Source organism: Aquila chrysaetos, chromosome 1 (genome assembly GCF_900496995.4).
Source record: "Aquila chrysaetos chrysaetos chromosome 1, bAquChr1.4, whole genome shotgun sequence".
Lineage (NCBI taxonomy): Eukaryota > Metazoa > Chordata > Aves > Accipitriformes > Accipitridae > Aquila > Aquila chrysaetos.
This window is the reverse complement of record NC_044004.1, coordinates 73,037,041-73,059,575: the sequence shown is the minus strand read 5'-3', so window position 1 is coordinate 73,059,575 and position 22,535 is coordinate 73,037,041. Positions and strand designations below refer to the sequence as shown.

Sequence of the window (22,535 nt, the reverse complement as noted above, 5' to 3'; positions counted from 1 at the left end):
TCTCAGCTCAGTTTTTCAGATAATTTAATGCCTTTGGAAATCACACAGAAGTTTTGACTGACGATGTGGCATTAAACTGCGTTTTAAGTGCCAACAGAAGATGCGGCAACATCATTACCTTGAATTAAAGAGCAAGAAGAGCATTCTACTGGGAGCATTATGGTACCTATAGGAAGGAAATAATTCACGAGTGCTCTTCATGAAATTAGCTTTTTACCTCGGTTCTAGAATAAATGATAAAATTGTCTACAGAATCTGTCCTAAATCAGTAGAAAGCTGCCCCTTCTAAATCTCAATAACTGTCTAGGGTAATCATCAACAGCTGGGTGCCGTTAGAGTTTGTACTAATGGTTATAATGTGGAATCCTCTAACCCAGAGCTTATTGCTACTTATCTAACATGAGCTTGAAATGAGGTGACATAGTAATGAGTTGATACAAATTACTTTTATAACTTTCACACCGCTTCTAGGCAGAGGCAAGCAATCTAAGGAAAGCTATTGTCTGCTTTTTTGAGATAATCTTAATGTGTTCCATTTGATTGAATACAGCTGTTTGTTAAAATATTAGGAGAAAATGTGTCAGTGCTTTCCATTCTCTACCTCCCTTTGCTTGCTCTGGTTAGACAAAATTACTTACCTGGCTTTACCAAAATAATTATATTTATTTTGCTGATGACAGCAAAACAGACTTCGGGATGGTGCACAAGCACTTGCTATTATAACACAGCCTAGCTATAAGTATAATTTGCAGCTCTGTGTGTTAGCTAATGCCAATTGGTGTGACTTTCCTTATGGCATATCAATTCATAATTAAAGAGTATATCTGCAGACACTTTCCTGACACAGCAAAGCACTGTCATAAGCACAGTGATGACTATGTGCTTGATTCCCCCCTCATTTAGATTGTTGGGAAGGAAGATTGGAATGGTGCAGTTGGATTATCTGAAAGCAGATGCTGTACATGACAAGCCCTTTAGACTGTCATTTTTGCAGAAAGAATTTGACAGATAAGCAAGTTTTACATATGCAAGGAGTCGCTGTGAAAGAAGCACAAGATACTCTCAATTTTGCGGACTTGTAAAATTTACTATTTGTGCTAGACTTGAGTGAATAATTTTCACAGAATGATTTATTCAGTGTATTTAGCTGCTTTCTCTTCTTATAGAACAGACTGTAGTTTCCCACTAAATTATTATTATTTGATGATTCTTTTTCTCTGAATGTTGTTTTAACTTGTATGAGTTCATCTCAAGAATCTTTCTTCTGGTATTTGATACTTTTCAGACTATGCAAAGTATTGGATCAGATAAAATATGAGAAGAGACTGTGTTGAAGAGGGGACTGACTGCACGTACAAGCAGTTCCAATGTGGATCTTCTGACCATCAGGTGATAATGTCACATCTATGAAGAATCATTCTTGTATAGAATTGTGATCATGCAGTCTTTTTACTGTTATCATACAGGGCCATAGAGTGCCCTGTGGGTGAGCAATAACGTCACTCTATGTAAAAATGTATCACTGAGAGGTAGTTAGAACCTTAAATGATTGAAAACTTCTAAAACCACAGAAAGGATGGTTATTTGTTTGCTTTTTTCATAATGTAAGCATCTCTAAATATTTTAGATATTCATCTCCATATTAAGTTACCTTGTTACGAATTATGGACCGACCCAGGAACAAATTCATTGCTAAGTTGGAAGAGGTAGCACACAAAGTAAAAGAGGCTGCAGTTTTTAATGTGTTTGATCAGTGTTTAAAGAATTAGCTCAGTCAAGTTTTATCCACGCCATATGGGCTTTCATGGGGCTCTGAAGGATACTGGATCACTTTGGCGACTGTTCGCTTCAGGTTAATTACCCAATTTCGTGTGCTTGTGTCTGGCATCCAAGCAGATGACTTGAGGATAAGCACGTATATGATAGCAGTGGATTGAGTCCCTCTTCGCAGGGGCAACGCAAAAGCTCATACAGCTACAGCCCTTCTCCTGTCAGTCTTTCTGGACACATTATAAAAGTGAATTTGCGCTTTCTAAGTGTGCCTGAAGTTGGGAAATGTGATTGGGACGCAGAGCTGTATGGCATGGAGGGATGGCAGATTTGGCAGTAGGCCTTGGGCTTTGTCAGTCTGTGGTAAAATTAACAATGAAAATGTGTCCTCCCAATGCCCAAGATACACTTTTGTCAGTAATTTCAGAGTTGTGGGTGAACACATGCAAATTCCAGATCCTTTTTTACTTCTTACAGGTAATGTATTCCAACCTTGAATTCATTGCTCAGCATTTCTGGATATTCATTTAACACTGCTTTCTTAGCTTTAGCTGTGTTGTTTATTAAATCTATTTATTTACGTATTTAATCATTTGCATAACCTTTTCCATCCTTGTCAATAAGATGGTGTTTCAGATGGGGCAGGTATCTATCAGCTTCTGTGAACTGGTATTCCTATTAATAGCATAAACATCTCAGTGTGATACTATGGTAGCCTACAAGTTCTGCATCTATGATGTTAAATTACAGATTTGGCCATTGAAGATTATTAATTGCATGTGTAACTTTCACCCTCCAGAATGTGGCATCTTCCTGCCTGATGCAGAAACTACACCCTCTCAATACTTTGCTCTAGGTTCCCATGTAGTTTGAAACCATTTCTTCTCAATCAAAGTTCAGGAATTGTAATCATGTTGTTCAAACTCTACATATAAAATTAATTTACTAAATCCCCCTGTATCGATAGAGTTTTTCAGTGATCTACCTGAGCAAAGGTAACATAAGGTATTGTTGCCATTATTTGGGAAGATAATTTTATGAGAACCCTAAATTTATTAGAATTATTACCTTTAAGCTTGATTTCTTTTCCTTCAAGAAGGGGCTTTCTAATGGAGTCCTATCTGCAGAGTAATAGACAAGTCAAGGCAAAGCTAATGTAATTTAGTATTATTTATATGGAAAAGTGAATTAAGCATGAGGTTTTTATGCTATAGCCTGCTTAAAATTTGTGGAAGAAATTCCACTTTGTTAGGATGGCTTGAAAAATTTCTAAACTATGTCTTCTTAGAAAAATGGGGTTGTCATATGTATCATCTCTAAGAATTTATTTCAGAGACTTCAGTTAAAACAAGCCTGACACCTACCATTTGCTTTACAGTTATGACCAAATTGTCAAGTGTTGATGTCATTCACTGCTAACGCTCAGCAATGGGAGCCTGAAACAGAAAGAGTTGTGTCAAAATTAATCCACAAATGGTCAGGACACTCAAATTTCCTGATACCATGCTGGCCATCCTACTTGGTGCTCCAAGAGAGAGTCCAGAAGTTCAGGAGCTTCATAGAGCTTAGTTGCCCATCTGGCAGGAAAAGCAGGTGGGAACTCGGAAATCCCAGACAATTTGTTCCGTACACAAGCCTCTGGAATGAAAAAGCGTCTTATGAAATTAGGGGGAGATCAGGACTGAGACAAATCAATGTGATACATGCGGGAAAGATAAGGGATGTGTTAAAACATCACTGAAACTGAAATGTTTGTGCGAAACATTTTTTACGCTTCAGAATATTACAAGTAGTAACAAAAAAGCCATGGAATATTTTTTTTCTTAAATTCGGTGCTTGCATTCCTTTCAGAAGGAATATTTGGGGATTTTTTTCATTTCTAAGGTCCTAATTTGTTACTTGCAGAATAAGGCCCTGTTTTGAAAATGGAATTTCTAGAATCCCTCATACAAAACCTCCATCCCACCACATAAAGGAGGAGGTTTTTGCTGTTTGATATCTGTTGCTAGTTGTTTGGAAATTTTATTTCTGAAGTGTCTTTCCTAAAGCTTGACTTGAAGTACAATCCTAAATTCTAGGACTGTCCACGTTTGGACCTAATTACCTGAGTAAAAGTATATTATGCAGATAGAAGCAAGCCTGATGTGTTACCTGTTGAGTCTGTCAATTACTTAGAGTCATGGATTCATTTAGGTTGGAAAAAACTTTTAAGATCATTGAGTCCAACCATAAACCTAGTAGTGCCAAGTCCACCTGTCCCTAAGCACCACATCTACACGTCTTTTAAATACCTCCAGGGATGGTGACTCAGCCACTTCCCTGGGCAGCTGGTTCCAATGCTTGACAACCCTTTCGGTGAAGAAATTTTACCTAATATCTAAACTAAACCTCCCCTGGTGCAACTTGAGGTGATTTCCTCTTATCCTATCACTAGTTACTTGATAGAAGAGACCAGCACCCACCTCACTGCAACCTCCTTTCAGGTATTTGTAGAGAGTGATAAGGTCTCCCCTCAGCCTCCTTTTCTCCAGACTAAACAACCCCAGTTCCCTCAGCCGCTCCTCGTAAGACTTGTGCTCTAGACCCTTCACCAGCTTCGCTGCTCTTTGGACAGTGATGTTGTGTAGGGTGAAACCTACCCAAAACAACCTCTCAGATAACTGAGACCTTGATCACATCTGCTCAGCTCTAAGTTACTAGGTAGTCCGGTAGGAGCTAGAAAAACAAAGGAGCAATAGGCAAATTAAGTTATACTGAGCTGTAGCCCTCCCCGGGAAGAGTGGAGGAGGTAGAGCTGCTATGTGCAGGGGCCAAATTGCCATCCAGGACCTGACGTGTGGACTGGTTTTGATGAGTGCCTTGTTCCCTGGGTGAGTGGTGCCAGTAGCCTTGATTTGTGTGTCAAGCGTCTGAGTGTCCCAGAGCAGAAGTCTTGGAATAGAAGTTGCTATCCATACAGTGTACCCACGCAGCTTAGTAAATAACTTCTAGATTTTAACAGTTGGTGGTGAGAGGAGGACAAGCATGTATCAACACAGCTTTACAGCAGCTGGTAACCTATACAGATTTATGCCAGCTTTACATTTACAGCTAATCTTAAGAACTAATAAGTGATACTGGGTTTATACTGACTCATTTCTTTGATGGTAGAGAAGATTGCAACTTAATAATAATAGCTTGAAATACCATAGTTAATTTTAGTTCAAAGACTTTCTTTTTATTTTTTAAATCTGATAGTTGATAGTCTTTTTCCTCTTCAAAGGAAGAGAAAATAAGCAACTCCTTCTTTGAGAATAAAATAATGAAACAAGAAAATGGCTCACAGGAAGAGTTTTTAAGACACTTTTATCTGAACTTATACTGACTCTCATAAAACTCTTAGCAAAACTGTCCTTCAGAAGAGAAAGCAAAAAAATCCCCAAAACAAAATAAAAAAGAAATCTCAAAACATTTTTCACTCTTTCTGCCTTTAATAGTTCACAGGGAGATACAAAGGTATTTTCCCCAGTTCTTTTTTTTTTTTTTGCTCTACGTGGCATATGCGCCTTTTAGCTCTTTAATTTTCTTCCACAACATCTTTTTCCCTCTTTGCAATTTAATGACTCCCAATTTCCTTTGTCATACCATCTGGTTCACTCCCTGTCTGTGAGCCATTATGCCTTTCAGACACATGGTAAGTAACAACAGCACGCCTAATTTTTTAACTGTATGTAGCATTTTATAGAACCAATTGTTCAACAGTTTTGTCAGTGGAAAATAAGGTGACTCTTCCCCAAAGAGGACAGTGGCTAATGAAATAGAGAAATAGTGCAACTCAGTTATTTTTACTACTTGAAGTGTTTTCCAAAGTTTGGTCTTTTTGTATTGGTGTTAACAGCAAAAAAATTTAGGATCAGGTATCACTGATGAAATTCTTACAATTTCTTCCCAGATCCTATATTCCTGACTTAGAGAATATTCAGAAAAGAGAATATTCCTTGTTTATGGCCTCCTATGACCATCACTCAGCCAAGAAGTGAGAACTTTCCTTTAATGCTTTTTTGGAGACATGCTGCTATACCTGTTGAGACAGTTTTGTGCTTGCTTACTATGTTTCATATTTCTGCTTTGTTCTCTAAAATAATTTACTAATTCTCCCCAAACAGTAGCTGAACTTGTCCACATCTTTGGGCATAGCTAGCTCCCAAAATTATGGTGTTGGGGGACAGGAAGAAGGACAGTATCTTGTGTCAGAGTTGTCCAGTAGTTATTGCTTCAGCTGCCTAATTGCGTAAAGGAGCTTAATGGTTCTTTACATCTGTCCTAAATGACAAGTGACTGTTAACACCCACCACTGTCAGCAATTCATAACCACTTCCATAACCTATCCATAGCATTAAATATTTAATCAGGTTTATAATAAATAAGTTATGCGCGCAAGTCAAAATGCAGTCACTCACACCTACACTGAGAAATAAAGAGAGCAAATAGACTTTTAGAGTAACTCTATGTTAAAGGGAAACCTGGTAAAATTAGGAATTCAAAAGCAATTCAAAAAGACCCGAAATGCAGTCATAATGAATCATAATAAGAGACTTCTTAATTGAAAACTGATGATTTTTTCACATTTTCATTACACCTAAAAACTTTACATTGCTTTTAGACGAATATTTTTCTGCTTCAATCACTAGACATTAGACAACTCATTTTCTTAAGGTTTCCAGACAGCATATTAATGATCGCTTGAGACCATTTGTTCATACTCATCATATTCTATTTTATTTTTACCAGTATTCACTTCTGTTTTCCTTTGCTGAATCTGAAAAATGTATTTCATTCCTTCCAACCTGCTGACTTAAAAAAATTTCAAATAGAGTATGACATCCTCAGATGTAGGATTTTTATTTATTACAGCAGGAAGTCAGCAGGATGACTCGTCAGCCTTGTTTTGCATGAGGCATTAAGTTGTATCTACCTCTGGGAAGGCAAGAAGGCTGGGGAGGAGGTGAGCTTTGCAGGTCCTACTGACCTAGAAGAGAAGAAGTCAGTCTTTGAACTGGAAACATTGGCCAGAAATGCATTCAAAAGGGCTCTGTTTGGGCCAGCTTGTGCCTGAAATCAGTGTAGTGTTGAGAATACAGCATCATGTCCAAGCTTATAAAACCCACAGATTTTGAACTGGACTTTCAGCCCAAAGCTGGTAGTCTCCATGGTGCAGCAGCAGCCTATTTGGATTTATCAGCCTGCCTTGGTTGCACATCTACCTCCTGTATTTAATCTTAAGTTACCTTAGCACTGCTGCCTACCTAAAGATGATTGTCAGTAAAGGGCTGAGGGTAAAACAGATGACCTCAAAGAAGAAAGTTACATTTATTTATAGGCAGTCTAGTCCATATGATGCACCAGGTCTTTCTTGCAACCTGCAATGGACACTGATCATTATTTCCATGACGTGTCTTATCTGTCAATTAATCTGACAAATCATTTTTATTAATTTTGAACCAAGTGTTCCTGAACACTAGTTCATCATAGCATGTAACCACTTGTTTAATTCTTAACCATGTTATGTATAGCTACTGAGATGGCTGCCTAAGCTTAGGTTTAGCTTTGAGACTTTAAAAAACCTCCATATGACCTTAAAAGATATCGTGGCCCTGGGAGTCTTCCTTTAGTATGTTTTTAAGTGATTTAAGAACTGGATAATACATACACCAGCTGTGCAAGATGAGGGAATGAGCAGATTTCTGGTCTCTGGCTTTTGCTGAGCAAGTGTAGTCAGAAAACATTTAAACGTTCTGGATTTCATGCCTAACTTACTTACCTAACTTGGGACATAAATAACATTTCTGTAAAAAGGGCCCATGTGCACTATCATTCGTCGGCATTGAATAGAAGATGCACCTGATGAGTTCACTATTCAAATTCAGTATGAATCCTGTGAATTTTTCCTCTTACTGACACTGGTTACCGAAAGCAAACAACAACAATTTCAGAGGAGTCATATAGAAGAAGACATAATCAAGGGGATTTTGTATCTGCATGTAGTTAAACATATGTGACTCATGGTAATGAATTAGAAGATTAGTAATCATATTAATCTTTCTAAGTGACAGAGAATGAAATTTCAGTATGCCATGTATTTACCAAAAAAAAACATTTGGTAATAAGTTAGCATGTATATGTGGATATATTTATATTCCTAAAGTGTGGAGTTTTACATAACACATAATGTTGCAATTATTTTTTATGGGAAATATTGACCACCACTTTTTTTTCCAGCAGAACTTGAGATTCTGACCTGAAAACGGGATTGACATCTCCGTTTCCTCTATTGCTGAGTAACTGTAGCATTCACACTTGGCATAATCCTGTCTGCCATTTATAGAAGATTGTTTTCTGTTGCTTCTGAAAGAAACATTAGCAAAAGGTCAGTTGTGAAGTTTTGTCATTTCCCTGTTCCTTCAACTACCGCCCACACATACTGCAAACCCCACACTTAACTGCACGGATCCGTTCTGGCAACTAGTCCTAGGTTATTAAAATTTAAAACAACGTAAGAAAGCAGGCAGTTATTCTGAAACTGTCTCTTTGATTCACCAGGCTAGCTTTGGGCAAGTTTGCATCCAAGGGAGTAAACATGGGTAAAATCACAGTGGTGTTATGGGTTGCAGAGAGCATTGCAGTCAGCCATTCGGTTTAGTGACTGATTGTAGTGAGCGTCTGGCGGCTGCAAGTGAGGGAAGCCAAGGAGGAAGGAACAGACCTTTTTTTTCCCTCTTTTTTCTTTTTTTCTTGTGAGCTATAAGTAGTTTGTCAAAGCAGACACTCTTGGCCTGTGTTTTGCTCTCACACCTCTTAGTGTTGGTCTCCTGACAGACGCCTTGGGGCCACCAGTCAGTAGTAAGGGGTCCTCAAAAGTCATTGCTGGTGAAAGGGCTGGAAGGAATGTCCTATGAGGAGCGGCTAAGGACTTTGGGCTTGTCTAGTTTGGAGAGAAGGAGGCTGAGGGGTGACGTCCTTGCTCTCTACAGCTTCCTGAGGAGGGGGAGCGGAGAGGGAGGCACTGATCTCTTCTCCCTGGCATCCAATGATAAGATGCATGGGAATGGTTCAAAGCTGCACCAGGGGAGGTTCAGACAGGACATGAGGAAGCATTTCTTTACCGAGAGGGTGGTCAAACACTGGAACAGGCTTCCTAGAGAGGTGGTCGATGCCCCAAGCCTGTCAGTGTTTAAGAGGCATTTGGACGATGCCCTTAATAACATGCTTTAACTTGGTCAGCCCTGAAGTGGTCAGGCAGTTGGACTAAGTGATCGTTGTGGGTCCCTTCCAACTGAAATATTCAATTCTAATCTGTTCTATTCTATTCTATTTGAAAGTTGAAATGAGAGAAATTAATAGAATAAGTTGTTTATTTAACAGGTTTGAAAGAAAGATGGCTAAGTGAGTTCAAAACTCCTGTTATCAAAAGCTCGTGAGTGGAAAATGTCATTCCTCTTTGCCTGGAATGTATATTTAAGAGGCACTTGAAGGGCCACTATCAAAATACTACCAGCTTTTAATTGTTTTTAATATTCTATTCATGAATTTCTTATGTCAGCTTCCTGGTCTTTGACAAATTTGTAAATTAAGCTTTATCTTTACAGTTGTATCAGACTCTTTTTTTAAGGGACCTAATGAGAGGCCTGTTTTGACCTTCTTTTGGGAGAGCTAGAAGATGGCGCTCGCTCAAAGGACTTGATTTTTGGCATTAAATATTTAGAAGACAAAGAGATGATATAAATCTCCAACAAACTAATGTCACAGCTTTACCTTCAGTCAGATTTCTACCATCAGTAGCATTAAAGGGTATTTGCAGATCCTTAGAGTTGTAGGTCTAATTAGCCAAGTTAAATTAAAATATGAATCTCTGTGGGATAATAGATTATTAGATTATCTTTTCAATATTGACAACTAGACTCACTCCTAGAAGGATTTTTCCCTAAGCAACTCACTTAACTCTTGTTATCCTGTACCCTCTGGGTTTGAGAACTAAAGATGATTAGAGCCGATGAATCCCGATAATGAAAGAATACCAGAGGCTGTGAGGTTTTGATTAAGTAAAAGATTTGTCTTAGCTCAACTGCTTTCAGTTGTACACATTATAAGCAGGAAAAGGAGAGGAGAAAAAGCATACATATGTTTTAACTTGGGTGGAAAATTTTGGTCATTGCAAATGCATGATGTTTTTCAAAAGAATAAAAGCAAGGTGATCTAGATTGATAAGCATCAGAAAAAATGAGGTAAAACCAGAAGAAAGAGAAGCTAGTTTCCATGATCAAATAAAACTCCTTGCTCAATAGCAGAAAGAAGCAATTTCTGGGGTTTCTGTACCATTGTATTTGTTGGATTTCTTCCATCTCTGCCTAACGGAAAGTAACAAACAAACAAGCAAAAAAGACATTTTGAAAGGGCTAGTATATCTTGCACAGAGAATTGGAGATTCAAGATAATTTCCTTTATATAATTGGCAATATTTCATCCTGCTGTTGTGAAAATTATATTCAAGGTAAAGGAAACTTAAAATTTAGACACTCTCCTTTATGTGACCACAAACTTTTGTTTCATATACGGTCTAATAGCATGACCCTACAGATACTCAAAAATGTGTATACTTCTTTTTGGTTTTCACCTTGCTGTATCTGATAATCAAGTTCTGGCTTCCTTGAATTGCCTACAGAAATACTTTTTTGACATGATAATTTCTCATTGTCTTAATTCCTTTATAGTGTCTTCAGCATCTGAGAAAAACTCTGATATGTGAGTTAAAACTTGTTTATATTTGGATTTTGTAAAAGGATTAGAGATACTTTAGCAACAATTAGGGCTCCAAAACAAAAAGTCATTATGTTATTGCTGTATGATTAATATTTGTATTTATGTTAATAAAAATCAACAGGATAGGAAAAAATCAGTCTTCATGAGAAAGAACAATGCATCTGTTGACTTTAAATGTATTGAAGCAGCCCTGAAGCCATTGCAATTTGATAGCTGTATGCACTACAGTGTACTTTCCAGAATGTGCCTAAATTTTTTTAAACATGTTTGGTTTTTTGAGGACTGACTCTTATAGTAAAATTCCAAAAGGATTACTTGTGCTGGATTTATGCTTTTCACGGGACTAACATTATTTCTTCAATTTTTATTGGGTATTGTAGAAAAAAGGAAATCTCAGCAAAAAGGGCCCTTCATCTTACATGAAAATATTTTGAAAATTTGTTTTTCTTAATTAAATACTGCAGTCTCTCTGTTACTATATGCTAATCCTCAAAATCATATTTCAGTTTTACAGATTCATCAGCAGCAAACTAAGGGTGACCCAAGGCTGAGAATAATTATGTTCTGTAAGTTCCAAAATGAGATAGAAAAATCTTGTCTCCACCTATAAAAGATGTACCCTTAAAATATGAATAGGCATTTATAGATGACTCTAGACTTGATGTAAAGGATTAATAGCCTTTATTTAAACTTTTCCAATGTTGAAATTAGCGTGATGATTTCGTTCATCAGTTTGCCATAATAGGTGAAATAACTCTTTTTTAATGTACATAAATGCCTTATCTGTGAACCTAAGAGAAATATGACTGTACTGCAATTACCTGGAAAAGTTATAATTTCATATTAGAAACATAAAACCATGCAATGCCTTGTGTCAGTATAGTACTGAATTGCAACTATAACATTTATGGTAGAACAGTAGCAAATGTCATTCTTTACTTCACATAATACTCTGTATTTTGAGGCAGCTGCACAGCTGGCACTGTTCTCCTGTTCTTTACCTTGAAGCCATTATCATGTCCTATTTGGTGTATCATATATAGCATATATCAAGGTAGAGAGAAAGCAGCAAGTATTTGAATTTGATCTGCTTCCTTCTGTGTGTTAAAAATGCTGTGAAGTTGAAAAAAATTAAATGAGCAAGATTTCAAAACATTAAAGGTGAGATTTTTTTAAATGTTTCACCAAAACGCTTTGCAAATTCTTTCATTGCCTGAGGGAGATGCTTGAAAGAGTGCTTTAAAAATAGGGCTAAAATGAGTCAGACTTACTTTTTTTGCTGTGACTTAATGGAGAGATTATTGCTTTTTCTGTGGGGCATTTACATCTGAAAATTTGATTATTGCAATGCACAGCATTGCTAGTATAGACTATTGTTCAGGGGCCTTGTGCTACAATGACCCTCATGGTTAAGTTAATATGTTAGGAACATTCCTGTTGAAATTAGTAGATGTAATGAGAGAATTTAAAATTATGTACATGTGCTAAAACTTTGAAGAGTTACATATGTGTTCAACTTGTGAACACTGTCATTTTTCTCAGTAGAAGTGCCTTTAGAAATGGAAAATTGACTGAACCTCAGTATTTAATGAATGACAAAAGAACAGTTTCTTCTTACCACAGAAACGTTATTTAGATCACCGACATTCTAAAACAGATTCAGATTTACGTGGAACAGAGCACAGTGTGCCTCTGCTGACAAGAGAGAGCAAGACGTTTTTAAATGAAATCTTATTTATCCTCAAATATTTTAATGTTAGACTGACTAAGACCTGATGGCCCATGAGAATGTTTGCAGTTGTAGGAAGACACACTGATCTAAACAAGATCTGCTCATGTCTGTTTTCTGTTCGTGCACACGTCTTTCAGTGTGTGTACGTTTAGCTTTTAGTACCCTGGCATTAATTCATTGGCATCCTCTGTGCAAGACCAAATGCACTTTGATGTCTGAATAATAGAATCTGAGGCTCCACGTTTATTACATTGATCTACATGGCTGACTTGAAAATACAATGCTTCCATAGGAGCTGTTAGGACTTTGTGCTTATAAAGTGGAATCAGTGGGAAAGGTAAAAAATTAAATTAAAATAAAATAAGATAAAATAAAATAAAACAAAACAAACAAAAAAAAAACCTCAATGAGATGTAAGAATGAGGGTGACAAGGAATCATTCATTATGAGGGCATTCAGCAGGACACCTTCTCTTACTGGGTCTGTCTAGGTTGCAGCATCACGATTTCCATGCTGACATTTGGGACTGAGGAATTAACTAAAAAGAACAGGCTATTGCTGTGCTTTGGAAGTCTCACTACCATGGATGGGGTTTAAGTATACCCTAGCACCTGGATAGAGCATAAAGACCGCTAACTGGATGTATAAAGCAAGCAGCATCTTTGGCACAGGCTAAGTAATGTCCGCAAGCTGTTGCAGTGTAGGATTCCCTGTCTGTTTCTCAGCTGCTGTAAGCTCCATTCACACCATTCCCTGCACCAAATCCGTTCCTTTGTCGGGGCGAGGACATGACTTTCTTCCCATCCTCTGTGTATGTGCTTGTGTTTGTGCGTGCCCGCCTTTCCTTGTATCAGAAACTCTCCCGTTTCCTTCAGCATTGGGTCCACACATTGTAAAAACCTCCTCTCTGGGGCTGTTGTGAACTTACTTTCCTTTTTTATGCTGGAGACGTCCTGGCAAAGACTTGCCTTCTCTCAGTCGGGTGCATTCTCAGAAGCCTGGCTTTACCCTCTGGTCAGAGTTAACGTGTATTCTGGGGTGTATTCATATTCTGGGGAGGGCGTTAAAAAAACCCCACCTGCTGTAGTCCTGTTGCATTGTTTAGTGTCAGTGGTAGTAAATAAGAGGGGGTTTTTCCCCTTTGTTTCCCTTTTTTTTTTTTTTTTTATTGGTGTGAGGGCTTGAAGGGAATTTGTTGTCATGTTTTTGGAGTGCTTTTTTGTTTGTTTCCATGACACAGGTTTTGTATTGCTGTTTCTAGAGTGTCTTCCCTGAAGACAGAAAATCCTTTTTTCACTTTTCATCCTATTTGCTCACAGAGCTGATAGATGTGGTCTTTATGCTGTTTTGCTGCTGCACTGCATTACATTTATCATTAAGGAGGCTGCATGAGGCCAGATATCTAATTAATGACATTAGAAGGGCACAGGTTGAGGGAGAAAGGGAATACAGTTTCTGATGAGGTCAGGTTGGTGATTACATCTAATGTTCTTCAGGCAGCCTTGCACTAATCCATGGGAGCAAATCCCATATACCTATAGGAGAAAGGCAAGCAGAGTCTTGTAAGGGTACATATTCATGATGTTCACTGAAATAACACTGGTTTTTTTCCTACTTGTCTAGAAGACAATACCTGCCTACTCAAGAAACAGCAAAATACTAGTCCTTTCATGTGATATTATGGCTAGTACACTTTCTGTCTCTAGAATTCCACTTCATGTTGCCAGCAACGTGTTCAGACATCATTGTGTCGTGTTGTGTTGCACAGAATATTCCAGGCTTTTAAGGGAAAAAGGGTGATGGTTTCCTGGTAATTTGCATTTGTGGCTTGCTGCCTGTTTATGCTTTGGAAATTACTATTGTACAGCTTGGTCTAAATGAGAAATGATGTTGATAAAAGCCTTACTGGAGAAAGGGAAAAATCAAAAAAACCCTTGAAAAGTTATGCTTACATTAAAAAAGCTTTTTAAATATATGTATTGGTCCTAAACAAAACAAAATAAAACCCCCACCAAACAATTTTCTAGGAATCGTTTTACAAAAGAATTTCACAGATTTTTATCTTTACAAAATTGAAGACATTTTAACAATGTCATTGTACACACCATAAATGTTCACTGATTTTTTAATTAATTCCCTACCTTCTCCTCGTTATGCTTCTCTTTTTTAATCCTATTACCAAGTGCTTAAAACCCACATTCTGTATAACGTTTTGTGTCCTTTTTGTGTGTGCGTGCGTGCTGTTTGTAAAGAGTAGGGGATGTGGCAGGGCAGATAATGAAGGCAACATGGAGGGTAGCAAAAGTGACCTGACTTGCACCTACGAAAAGTCGCTGTGGCAAGATTCCTACGTTGATCATGGAAAGTGTGCGTATGCAGTAGTGATGGTGGGGGACTTCATTTTAACCAGGTAAATGGTAGAGGGAAGAAGGAGCCTTTATTCAAAGCACTGGTTACAATTCTGAGCAACTGGTACGAGACTAACAAGCAGCATGCGGAAATTGAAGTCAGAATAGAGTGTAGTTCATACCCAGCCCTTATGAAAACAGGCAGAGCCGGTCTGCAGCTGCACGTGTATGGTTTGACTCCCACCCCGAAAACAAGGCAGCAGTTATTTAGCATTCTCTGCCCTTGTGGCGCTGGGAAACTTCCTGCTCTCTAGCAGTCACTGGAGATGGAAGAGGGTTAAAGGAGTCTGAATGATTTATGTACTGCCTGAACAGATTTCCAGCAAATGAAAGAGTTTCTGATGCCAGGTCCATTCTTCAAAAAGAATCATTAGTCCCAGTATTGAGATTTTTATGACTGTTGCCCATGTTGACATGAAATTAAGTGGTATTCTGGCATCCTGTCCAGCTCTTTGTGGTTTGGGAGCTGGAGTCTGGTTAGACATGTGTTTTCTGTCTTAAAAGTGTGGTCGTCCTTCTTGCACTCCTGCTTCAACTTCCTTTACCCCAATTGCAGCTCTACAGCACTGGCATTTTGGGCCAGCTCAGGCAGTGCCATAGTCATTATGTTTTTTACTGTGCCTTGTCTTACAAAATTTGTACACTTTTTTTTTTTTCCCCCGCAGACTAAAAATGTCTGAGCTGTGTCTGTGTTTTGGAAGCAGTGCAACAGGCAGGCAGGAAGGAGTTCTCTTCCATCTTTCCCAAGTAAGAAATTCAAGGTACTACTGAAGTGTTGTAGATTGTTGCAGTGAAAAGCAAACCAGACATACAAACAAGGGATAATGCCCAGCCGCCAGCAGAGACTATGGGAGTGACTTACTGAAGTAGGATGAGGTGCTGTAAAAATTGTCAAGATGGACCACCAAAGCACTTCAGCATGGAAAGGTAGGCACAAGAACACAGCTGCAGTTTAATTGTCTCAAGCAGAAGATGATTGATAGGTAAGACAGGAGTAAAACATCTGGATTTCTTCTCATTAACCTGGCTGCGTTGTGTTTGCACAGATGTTTTTCCATTTATGCAACTGACTTTCTCCAGAATGAATTGTATGTGTAGACTGTCTCTGATGATTTACACAGCACCGTAGTCAGTCTTGGCCAAAATATAATTTGGAAAATGATGTGACTACCTGTGACAACTTAAAGTACCCGAACAGACAGCTTATGCATTTTTTGCTGTTGGGAAGTCTTTGTACAGGACAGAAACCAAAGGCCGTTCTGAATGGGAAGACTGTTTGTGTCCATATTTGTCTTCCCTGTACTTTAAGTTGAAGCCTGCAGGAGCTGGCAATTTGCTACTTCTCCCTGCGTACTCCCGCTGCAGTACAGACACAGAAACTATAGCAAACTTAAGTCTTTAGTGCAAAAAAACCTACAAGAGCTCTGGCGTGGCAATGAAAAAGATGAAGGGGATCACTGATGTCCTAGGTTGATGGAGCAGCAAGAAGGAATTTGTCAGAAAAAACTGTGAGGAGAACCTGTGAAGTGAGCAACTAACCCTTCAAGCTATGAGAGAAAGCAAAAATATTTTTAAATTCCTGCAGCTTAACCTGGGAGAAAATTCTTTTGTAGCCCCAACCCGGTTAACCCTGAATGCATGAACAATCTTGGACATACTCGGCTCTGCTTCCTACCTTACACACTTTGTGTTCTGCACAACTGTATTTAAATAGGAACAAACAAACAAAGCCCCTCGTGTTTTTCAGTAAACAAAGGAAAGGCTACTGTCATTAGATCATTCTGTTGTGCAGCCGTATGACAGAGAAGTTAGCTATTTATGTGTCCTGTTGCCTTGTATTAAGTTAATAGATATTCTGTGTATAAAATGAATGGTATTTTGCAGTATTTGTGTAGGGGGAAGAATTTAATGGGCACTCATGCAAAATAGATATTTTAGCTCTTTTTTATCAACTCATGTCTACTTTTCCAAGTTACAGGATATGCTTCTGAAACAAAAGTTAACTCTTAAGCATTGTCATGATCGATAATACTCCCATAACTTTCTGTATTAAAAGTTGTTGAGCTGAAAACTTCTAGGTTTTTCGCTGTATATTTTTATATGTTGTTCAGATTATGTAAAGTCAAGAGGAGACTTAGTACAGAAGGCAAGAGGTACTGATAAGATGATTAGCTAAACAAAATGACAAGGCTTGAACAACAAACAAGGAGAAAAATATTAGCTGTTTATTCTGAGTTTAACTGAGGAAAATATGGAGAAAATGGAGATGATGGAAAGGAAGAGTTTGCAGACACAAAGTATGAATAGAAGATATCCTCTCCTAGCAGCAGAAGGGTAGAAAGTAGAGTAGGAAGTAGGGGAGGTCTAGGTACTTCTTTTGCGTTAGGTGAAAAGGAGTTTTTAATGAATTCTGTTTGACAAGCTTTACTGATCCAAGCTAGGACAATTTAAGAGGTTATCACCTCCAGCCGTCCATCACATCCATTGAGCGGTGCTTACAAGTCCCAGAACTGGCTGAAGAGCAGTGGGTCTGGTCCTAAGGTGCTGCAATTCAAAATCTAGCATATTAATGCAAATCATCATTGATTTTAGTCTCTGTTAATACATTGATCTATGAACTACCGTGGCTAAGAGCTCTGATTCACGATTGCTGTGGGATTCAGCAGCATTTAGGGGCAGAAGCCAATTCAGCCATCATAGCTGAGAGCAAGGAGAGGCCATGAGACTAGAGAATGCCACTAAGAGGTAAAATTGGTTTATCTGACCAGCCAGAGTCATGACAGTGATAGTCCCTCAGTACATATAGAAGTGCTTTAGTGCTTTGCTTATACACCTGGGAGGTTTTGCTATGACAATTCATATAACAAATGGGGGGGGGGGGGGGGGGGGGGTAGGATGGGAGTCATCGGCTTACCTGGGGACAGCACCCTGGTTTAAATCCAGTGTGGTATCAGCTTTCAACAGCTAACTCGTCGTATTAGCCCTGTGTACGTGAATTCGTTGAACACCTCCTTTTCCCTTTCTGTTCTATCCAATTACCTTGAATTATCTTCTGGATGTATTAGTGGCACCTTCGTGAGTGTTGCAGTGGCTGCCTCACTTGTTTTGCTGGGTGCCAACAAAGTAAAAAACTACGTTTGGTTAATTATACGACGTTCCTTGCATTGCCAGTTGATGAGCTGCTGGTTTCAGGCTCAGGCTGGCACAGCATTCTTGGGGATAAGCTGTACTATATAACGGGCAGAGTAAGGTCTCAAAATCATAACTTAGCCACTTTATTCCAGACTTAGGTGTCCTGAACATGTTTCATAGAGTATATGCAGCTAGCACTTCTGTACTTAGAAGCTTTTTGGGGTTGTGTGTGTTTGTGGGCTTTAATAAAACACAATGTTACAAAAAGTATTACATTACACTAGAACATTTACAAAGTCAAGGAATCGAAAAGTTTATATTCCAACAGTAATGATAATATACTGCCTCCTCCATATAATAAATTTAAATGGATGGCATAGGTCTTTTTGTAAGGAATAATTTTAAGTAAAAAAGACACCAGATTCGAATTGCCGAAATCTTAGCAAAACAATTCACATTTTACTTCTCAGTTTGGTTTTTGAAGATTGAAATTAGGTAGATAACTGTGAATTGAAAATAGTGAATGTTTACCTTACAGTAATACTGGCATTGGAAGATTTTTTTTTTTATTTTGATACAAAGTTGCATTACAGGTGACCTGAAAGTGGGGGGAGGAATATCGCTTTTTAAATTTTATTACATTTAAAGATGGACTAAAACTACTGTTAATATATCACTATCTGTTTACAATACAAAGCTAAATACATTTGTCTCACCCACCTGAAGTATTCCAGAGAATATGAGGGGTTTTATTGCTGATAGCTTCAGAAATATTTGGGAACTGAACGTGAGGGCAGACAAACATTCAGGTTGAAGTAAGTGAAATAATTCGGTTAGAATGTTCGCATTACCCTCTATAGGCCGTGAGGCTCCTTCGTGAGGCTCGAACTCCCATTGTGCATGATCATCATGAAGCTGTCATAATCTTTAAAGGGAAACCATGAGAAAACCAGTTATAATGTAACAATGAACTTTGGCACATAGAAGGGGGTGGAAGTACTCCGAATTATAATTGCAGCTTACATCATGTAGCACTCTATTAATTGAACACCGTAACATTTTATTTTTTATCCAAAGGTCAAAGGGAATTGTTCTTGTTCCCGTTTTTTGTTTATTCCCCAGAAAACTCTTAACTTTGTAGAGAAAATATTCCTTGAAATGACTTGCCTTTCATTTTCTGATCAGCTTTTGGTATATCATTATTCTTTAAGTTTTTTGTTCATCTCAGTAACCAAACTGCAGTGACAAAGGACGAGCTGTTTCACACCATTGCTCTTACTATTGATTTTTCCAAATACACTTTCCTGTTGCTATCTATCACAGCAACTATGCCTTTGCAATAATAATTAAAAAAACAGAATTCTACTTAGAACATGTTAGATATTTCATAATGTGGAAAAAACTGAAGAAGCACTGAACTATACGGGATCATATTCAGTGAAAAAGGCACTGTCAGGTCACTGAGATTTCTTCTTGAGGATGTTCCTTGCATGCACTGAAACATTTACAGTTTTTGCCCTGCATGGCATGTGACTTTTAATCTGTAGTACCACTACAGCTGCAATTTAATTGGAGCCATATGAGCACATACTTATTTCAGAATTCATATAGTGAAAATCTCGTCTTTCTTGATTATGAAAGGTGATCATGAAAAGCCCTGCAAGGCTCAGAACTCAGAGGCAAATAATAAAAAGAAACTTTTAAATATTAGCTTTTAATTTTTGGTAGGGTGGTGTTAGTGAACAGTGGGCTTCTTAAAGGGATTGGTTTTGCCTAATGAAAGGTTTCTCCTACAGATTTTGAAATGAATAATCTGCACTTCTTTTCTTTTTCTTTTCTAATATAAGAAAGAACATGTTATTAATATCACAAGTAGGGCATCATTATTTGTTGCATAATACTTTACATTTACTTTTTCCAAATCAGGCATAAAGCCAAGAAAATCCAGGTTCTTACAATGTGGTGTAAATACGCACGTATCTGTGTGAATATAAGGTAAAATAACTTCAATTACCTTGGAGAAAGAGCATATATATGTAGGCTTTTAACAGAATGGCCAAAATACAGTAAATCTACCTCTCAATAATTCATTTGTGTAATTACACCCTTAGGCTTCTTAAATTATGGCAGAGACTCATTCAGGAGCTGTTATTAGCTTAGAATCGAAGCATGCGTTTTTTAATTCCCTTGAGAAATTCTGATTCATAGTCCAGAGAACAGGGTAAAGAAATTTCTTGGGGAATTTTGAAGAGAAAGAGGGATTTCACTAAGTCTGGGAAACGTGATGTACGCTGCATATTTGCTTTTATAAGAATTCTTGGGTTTCTGGAGATGAAGGTGATTCCAATGAATCGAGACACATAACGTCTTCTCTTCTGATATAAAATTTGCCATTGCTTTTTTAATTCAACTGAAGTAACTGTATACCAAATGAAAATTTGTATACCATTTTGAATATGAAAACATGTTTTTCTGCTGGGGCATAGAAACAGAACACAGGGATTTTGAGAGAAAGTAGAGATTTCAACAGATCTGCTGTGGAGCGTGCTGAAGCATAGATACAATATTTTCTGTTGTCAGCAGCCGGTCTAAAATAATTCAGTATAGAAGCTGTATGTTTAGCTCCTCAGATGGAGTGCAAATGTTCTTTTTTAGCTTTTATGCATTGTTTTGCATTCTAAGTTTTGTGGTGATCATTTGATTTATGCAAGGAGAACTCAGAAGAGCTAAGAAAGATTTTAAAAGTTAGTGAAGGAATAATACATTTCAGCAGGTCAGGTATTTGGTTTTGGGATTTTGTCCTGGTTTCAGCTGCGATAGAGTTAATATTCTTTCCAGTAGCTGGTATAGTGTTATGTTTTGGGTTCAGTATGAGAAGAATGTTGATAATACACTGATGTTTTCAGTTGTTGCTAAGTAGTGTTTATAGTAACTCAAGGATTTTTCAGCTTTTCATGCCCAGCCAGTGAGAAGGCTGGAGGGGCACAAGAAGTTGGGAGGGGACACAGCCAGGGCAGCTGACCCAAACTGGCCAAAGGGGTATTCCGTACCATATGATGGCATGTCCAGTATATAAACTGGGGGGAGTTGGCCGGAGGGGGGCGCAGATCACTGCTTGGGAACTAACTGGGAGTCGGTCAGCGAGTGGTGAGAAATTGCATTGTGCATCACTTGTTTTGCATATTCCAGTTCTTTAATCATCATCATTATTTTCTTCCTTTCTGTCCTATTAAATTGTCTTTATCTCAACCTATGAGTTCTACTTTTTCTTCCAATTTTCTCCCCCACCCCACTGGGTGGGGGGGGAAGTGAGCGAGCGGCTGCGTGGTGCTTAGTTGCTGGCTGGGGTTAAACCACGACAGATTTCCTTAGGTAAATCCTTCTAATTCAGTTTTTGAATGTTTATCTGTACCAAAACCTGGGCATTTTGTTTGTTTACATTTAGCTAATATGAATATGATAAAATACATTACTCTGACTCCAATGTACACAACTTCTATGGTATTGAATGAAATGTGAGCCAGTTTGCCCTGCGGCTAAATTTGGCTGGATGTCTCCAGATAGCCACTGCTGGTCTTCGAAAGAGCTGAACACTTATGCATATATTCATATTCTTCTTTCACTATCACACTTTTTTACCTGAACTATAAAGGAAAAGGGCTATTTTGCTATTCTGTTTCCTTTCTAATTTATCCAGCAGAACAGTTTACATTATTAATTATTCATTACAGGGAAATCGACCATGATTTTGAAGCTGAAAAAGAAAGAGTAGGAAAAATGTAATGTTAACTAACTTGTGAGCAGAAGGTTCAGGGCCTATCAAATCAAACTTTATACAGTAAATTAACTCTCAAAACGTAAAAGTTCTTCAGATGGAAAGGGCAATGATGAATTGTTTTAAGCGCGAACATAAGACCAGGGTCTTCTAATAAAAAGTCCTGACCCATGAATGTTCAACAATCTGCTGATCTCAATTGAGCAGAAAGATTGCCAAATTTAAAATGCACTGGCCAGATGATTGAGTCTTATTTCCAGCATATACACATGGTGGAAATAACTCTATTAGCATTCATATGCATCAAAACTTCTGTTTTACAAGGCTCTTCTTCAAGGATCTGGAGCAAAGCTGTTACCATGAGATCCTGTTAAGCAGCACATTAACACAATTGCAAAATGGGTGCAGCAAAAGTATTGAGGTTCAATAAGGAGGAAAGGAGATATTTAATTATGGTACAGCAAATGCGTATTACAACATTTTAGCTGGAAAGATGATGTATAGTTGACTTGTTTTTCTAAAATGCAGTAACACTACTGCAAATAAATGGAATAGATTACAGCATTTTTAAAAGGAGGGAACTATTGAAAAGTAATACAAAATTCAGCTGGCAGTTGATAAAATAGATACTTTTTACATGTGAAAATTAATTTATATTTTTAGTTGCTTTGAGTGAAGTCTGATGAAATGAAATGAAATGTAATGAAATGAGCCCAGACTCAGTGTGTTTTTTTCATAGCCTGAAGGTATTCTTAGCATTTATGTTGACATTTGGAATAGGTTTAGACTTTTGCAAGCCGTGTAACAATAACCTGTAAAGATGCTGTACGAGCATATTTTCAGTTAACCATGAAGTTATGCAGGTAAGTGTTTATTAAGAGCTTTCTTCTAAAATCAAAGTCTGCTGAACCTTTAGGGCTCT

The 22,535-nt window shown here is 37.9% G+C and overlaps 1 long non-coding RNA gene across 1 annotated transcript; it reads left to right on the top strand.

The window, feature by feature from the left end:
- The first annotated feature begins 1,287 nt into the window (after positions 1–1,287).
- On the top strand, positions 1,288–13,980 carry LOC115347405. The gene is made up of 3 exons (XR_003925481.1): positions 1,288–1,389; positions 11,073–11,132; positions 13,922–13,980. It is a non-coding gene; the product is annotated as an uncharacterized LOC115347405 (long non-coding RNA).
- The last annotated feature ends 8,555 nt before the right edge of the window (positions 13,981–22,535 follow it).